This window comes from Elgaria multicarinata, chromosome 13 (assembly GCF_023053635.1).
Source record: "Elgaria multicarinata webbii isolate HBS135686 ecotype San Diego chromosome 13, rElgMul1.1.pri, whole genome shotgun sequence".
Taxonomy (NCBI): Eukaryota; Metazoa; Chordata; class Lepidosauria; order Squamata; family Anguidae; genus Elgaria; species Elgaria multicarinata.
The window spans coordinates 22,970,483-22,976,482 of NC_086183.1; positions in this window are offsets into that span (position 1 = coordinate 22,970,483).

The following is a 6,000-nucleotide window of genomic DNA, read 5'->3' on the forward strand; positions in this document are numbered from 1 at the left end:
TGCCCTTCACAAAAAAAGTGAGGCAGGTTTAGGGTGACCATATTTGGGAAACCAAAAAGGAGGACAACATGGCTGCCCCCAAGGGTGTGTGCCCACCAACATCTCAAGCCCCTAAAGGGGCATGCCCACCAATATGTCCAGCCCCCAAAGGGGCATGCTCACCAACATGTCCAGCCCCCAAGGGGGCATGCCCACTAAGAGAACAGGACATCTGGTGTGGTTGGCATCCAACTACCCCTTAGGTGAGAGTTGAGGGGTGGGGGCAATTGGCCAGGGTGAGGTACTGGCCATAGCCTGGATGGTAGCCTGTATAATTGTGGAGGGTTGCTGAGGAGGGAGGTATATTAGGCCTCCTCTAAGTTTATTTGATGCTGCATTGCCCCAATGGCCTGGTATACCTGTTTTATTGTACCAGCTTTTGCCCTTGTTTCGTTATCTATGTGTTTCAGTGAATCCCAGGGGAATGAAGAAGAGCAGGGTGCACCTATTAGTATAATCTTGGGCAGAGGGAGATATGGCATTCAGGGTTGGATATGCCTGGTAAGGGAAAGGTGGGACAGATGGTTGAAATCAGTCCCAACTTTCCGTCCTTCCCTCATATCTCAAGACCAAGGTTGCCCTATCAGTCCGCCCTCTAATCTGCTGGTGCTGCTTTTGAATGCTATGTCAGTCCACCATAAAACACTTACCATCCATGATTTAATTGTATACTTAGACTTACAAAGTTCTTCTGGCACCATTAGATATGATAAAAACTAGGGATGTGCTCCGCTCCGATTAGGAGCGTAGAAGCAGTAGCGGATTGGCCTGCTCCGCCTTACCCAGAGGCGGAGTAGGAGCGGACCGCGGACCCCCTAGAAGCAAGGCGAAGAGAAGCGACCATTTTTCGGAGCTCCGAGTTCAGTCGGAGCGCTCCGGTCGCCATCTTGAAAACATTTCGCCATAGGATTGCATTGCGGCAAATAATCGCGCATAACTACGTTGTTTTTGAAGCTATCGTTCTGGAAATTCTTGTGCACAGAGAGTCGTGGATGGGGGTCATTTTGAGACCACTCTCACCTCTCTGCGTGCTGTGGTTCACGTGCAATATTTTTTTAAAAATCGGGGCAACCGCGGGGCTCAAACTGCGTTTCGGCTTTTCGCCCATAGGATTGCATTGAGGGAAAGAATCGGGGATAACTGGGGGGGGGTTTAAGCTATCGTTCTGAAAATTCTTGTGCACAGAGAGTCGTGGATGGGGGTCATTTTGAGACCACTCTCAACTTTCTGCATCGTACGGGTCGCGGGCTAGAAGTTTTTTAAAAATAGGGTCAACCGCGGGGCTCCGTTTCGGCTTTTCGCCCATAGGATTGCATTGAGGGAAAGAATCGGGGATAACTGGGGGGGGTTTAAGCTATCGTTCTGAAAATTCTTGTGCACAGAGAGTCGTGGATGGGGGTCATTTTGAGACCACTCTCAACTTTCTGCATCGTACGGGTCGCGGGCTAGAAGTTTTTTAAAAATCGGCGGGAAAAATACCTTTTTCAAAGGGCTGAGGGGCAGAGTCAGCTCCCGGTCATGATGATCCCAAAGTTGGAGGAGGGCATAGGCAAAACAGGTAACTTGGGATTCTGGGAAACTTCTCTTTCTTCATCTGAACGGGCTTTTCCCCGTGTTTTTTAACACAGTAGCCCCACCAAATGCACAAACACAACCTGAAATCATATACTAAGCCAAGAATAAGAGATAGAAAACACAGCACTGCTCCCCACCCTAACCTTGGTGAACAACTGAATCGATGTGGTGCAAGGGGATGAGCTCCCCTAGGGCATCTCATCGTGGACGTGCCCCCACTCTCTCCTGCACTGGAAGGCCATAGAGCCTTCCAAAGAGAGTAAAACGGTGGAGCAATGCCTATCATGAGTTGAAGTGAATGGTCACTTTTCAGTGGTGGAGCAATGCCTGTTATGAGTTGAAGTGAGCGTTTTACTTCTTCTCAGAGCTGTTGGTGGCTGTCTTGAACTGGCAGCTACTTCCCCCTCCCCCGGGCACGTCCCCCTATTGCTGGTAAAAGACAGATATAGCCTTTTTTTTTTAATTCTTCTTGCTGTTTATTGAGCAACACTGCTGCTTTTAATTCCACCCCTCCTTTGTTTATTGATTGATTTATTCCATTTTCTATGCATTACTGGCTTATCCTTGGCTCCCTTCCTTATGCCCCCAGAAATGCCAGCTGCATGCCTGCCTGCCTTCCCTCCCTCCTCCCCTGCCCACCTCGCAGGGATGTTGTGTGTGGGGTGCCCGATTTTCAAAAATTCGCCAAAAATCAGGGGATGATGGGATTGCCTTGAAACTTGGCGTGTGTGTGTATACGCCCATGAGGTGTCATGGTGCCAAACGTGAGGTTTCTAACTTCAACGGAAAAAAAGTTGTTTACTTTTTTAGCTTTCAATGCAACCCTATGGGGGGGCAAAAACGGAGCTCCGGATCCGGATCCGGAGCTCCGAGCGGAGCGGAGCGGAAGTGGGCGGAGCGGGGGCGGGGCGGAGCGACCCGCTCCGAAAAATGGCGGATCTGCAAGTGAAGCGGAGCGGGGGGTCCGTGCACACCCCTAATAAAAACACTCCAGAGTCAGGAGAAATAAATGGGCTGGCAGTGTCCTCTCTTTAGAGCTGATTAAATGAATTTTGCAGTCCCATCTCTGCAATGCATATATTTAATAGGGATGTGCTCCGCTCCGATTAGGAGCGTAGAAGCAGTAGCGGATTGGCCTGCTCCGCCTTACCCAGAGGCGGAGTAGGAGCGGACCGCGGACCCCCTAGAAGCAAGGCGAAGAGAAGCGACCATTTTTCGGAGCTCCGAGTTCAGTCGGAGCGCTCCGGTCGCCATCTTGAAAACATTTCGCCATAGGATTGCATTGCGGCAAATAATCGCGCATAACTACGTTGTTTTTGAAGCTATCGTTCTGGAAATTCTTGTGCACAGAGAGTCGTGGATGGGGGTCATTTTGAGACCACTCTCACCTCTCTGCGTGCTGTGGTTCACGTGCAATATTTTTTTAAAAATCGGGGCAACCGCGGGGCTCAAACTGCGTTTCGGCTTTTCGCCCATAGGATTGCATTGAGGGAAAGAATCGGGGATAACTGGGGGGGGGTTTAAGCTATCGTTCTGAAAATTCTTGTGCACAGAGAGTCGTGGATGGGGGTCATTTTGAGACCACTCTCAACTTTCTGCATCGTACGGGTCGCGGGCTAGAAGTTTTTTAAAAATAGGGTCAACCGCGGGGCTCCGTTTCGGCTTTTCGCCCATAGGATTGCATTGAGGGAAAGAATCGGGGATAACTGGGGGGGGGTTTAAGCTATCGTTCTGAAAATTCTTGTGCACAGAGAGTCGTGGATGGGGGTCATTTTGAGACCACTCTCAACTTTCTGCATCGTACGGGTCGCGGGCTAGAAGTTTTTTAAAAATCGGCGGGAAAAATACCTTTTTCAAAGGGCTGAGGGGCAGAGTCAGCTCCCGGTCATGATGATCCCAAAGTTGGAGGAGGGCATAGGCAAAACAGGTAACTTGGGATTCTGGGAAACTTCTCTTTCTTCATCTGAACGGGCTTTTCCCCGTGTTTTTTAACACAGTAGCCCCACCAAATGCACAAACACAACCTGAAATCATATACTAAGCCAAGAATAAGAGATAGAAAACACAGCACTGCTCCCCACCCTAACCTTGGTGAACAACTGAATCGATGTGGTGCAAGGGGATGAGCTCCCCTAGGGCATCTCATCGTGGACGTGCCCCCACTCTCTCCTGCACTGGAAGGCCATAGAGCCTTCCAAAGAGAGTAAAACGGTGGAGCAATGCCTATCATGAGTTGAAGTGAATGGTCACTTTTCAGTGGTGGAGCAATGCCTGTTATGAGTTGAAGTGAGCGTTTTACTTCTTCTCAGAGCTGTTGGTGGCTGTCTTGAACTGGCAGCTACTTCCCCCTCCCCCGGGCACGTCCCCCTATTGCTGGTAAAAGACAGATATAGCCTTTTTTTTTTAATTCTTCTTGCTGTTTATTGAGCAACACTGCTGCTTTTAATTCCACCCCTCCTTTGTTTATTGATTGATTTATTCCATTTTCTATGCATTACTGGCTTATCCTTGGCTCCCTTCCTTATGCCCCCAGAAATGCCAGCTGCATGCCTGCCTGCCTTCCCTCCCTCCTCCCCTGCCCACCTCGCAGGGATGTTGTGTGTGGGGTGCCCGATTTTCAAAAATTCGCCAAAAATCAGGGGATGATGGGATTGCCTTGAAACTTGGCGTGTGTGTGTATACGCCCATGAGGTGTCATGGTGCCAAACGTGAGGTTTCTAACTTCAACGGAAAAAAAGTTGTTTACTTTTTTAGCTTTCAATGCAACCCTATGGGGGGGCAAAAACGGAGCTCCGGATCCGGATCCGGAGCTCCGAGCGGAGCGGAGCGGAAGTGGGCGGAGCGGGGGCGGGGCGGAGCGACCCGCTCCGAAAAATGGCGGATCTGCAAGTGAAGCGGAGCGGGGGGTCCGTGCACACCCCTAATATTTAAAGCACACCTCAGCTGTATGGAGGCATTTGCCTATGACACGAGTGGGGTGAAAGTGGGTTGTGGGAGAGCAGCCCTGAATCATAGTCCATGGCATATTCAGCTCCTGCCATCTGGGTCCTTGGCAGGCCAACAGTGCTTCCGAGGCCCTTTCTTCACACCGAACATATAAAGATCTTCACACCGAACACATAAAGATCGAGGAAGTAGCCATGTAGGTGGAATGTGCATGCAGACATACATGCCCCATCCCCACTTCAGCCACACTCATGCGGCTGGCCCATCAACAGTCTCCAAAGCATCTCACATTTTGAGATGCTCCAAAGCATCTCTGGTGGTGGTGGTCCCACCACCACCAGAGGTACGCCCAGTGGGGACGCAGAAGAGGGCTCTGGAACATCTTTCCCAGGGAAGCTAGACTGGCTCCTTCCTTGCTATGCTCCTTCCATTTTTCTACCAAAAAAAAAAAAAGTGCCTATTCTGTTCAGCGTTGGGGCAGCAGAAGCAAACTCCATTTTATTCCTGCTAAGTGTGTTTCATATTCAAAACTTCACATGCTTTGGAGTATTTCCTTCTTCTTCTCAATCAGGATTGGGAATTGAGAGTTTTGGTTCTTGTTCCTGTTTTTTGCTTTTTAATATCAGTCATGCGGAAGCATTTCTAAAATATAGAATAGCAGGGCGATGGTGAAGAAGCGACATTTTAGTTGCCTGCCTCACGATTGAACTGATACAACATGGCCATATTTGTATTCTGTGCTGTATTTTGTGGGTATGAAATTTGTGAAACGCCCAGAGAGCTTCAGCCATAGGAAAGTTTATTAATGTAATAAATAAATGAAATAAATAAATGAATAAATAAAGGGGCTTCATCATAAGACAATTAAGCCCAGAGTCACAAATTATATAACATGAACCTATGCTCTGCCACACATAAAAGCATTTTCTCATACTCTTGTACTGTATGATTACGATCCACAAATTCTTGAGTCGTGACATTGTAGAAGACCATGGGACATGACTCACTGATTCCAAAGCCTCTAGGGAAATTGGAGTCTCGACCCAACTCCATGTATAGAAATGTGACCATTAAAAACAAGATTAAGAAATAGAAGATCCTGCCTAAAGGAAATAGTGCTCCTGTGAAGCAGTTCACAAGTTACAAGGAAATCTACTCGGAATGTATTCTACTGTACTCTCTGTGAATCTCTGGACAGTGAGGAGTAGTGATGTTAGGGAACCATGCAAAAAAGGAGGTCAGTTTTTCAAAAGGAATATATTTTCAGTCTGTGACATCACCCAGACAGCTGAGGGGCAAGCAAGGCTAAGCTTGACGTGAGCCTAGAATTAAACATATAATGTAGCCATGCAGCTTTAGGCCTGGTGCTCTTCTCCCCTGTTTGGACTGTGAATTTTCTGCTCAGCTTCCTTTACACCTGGAGAAATAACACTACCCTGG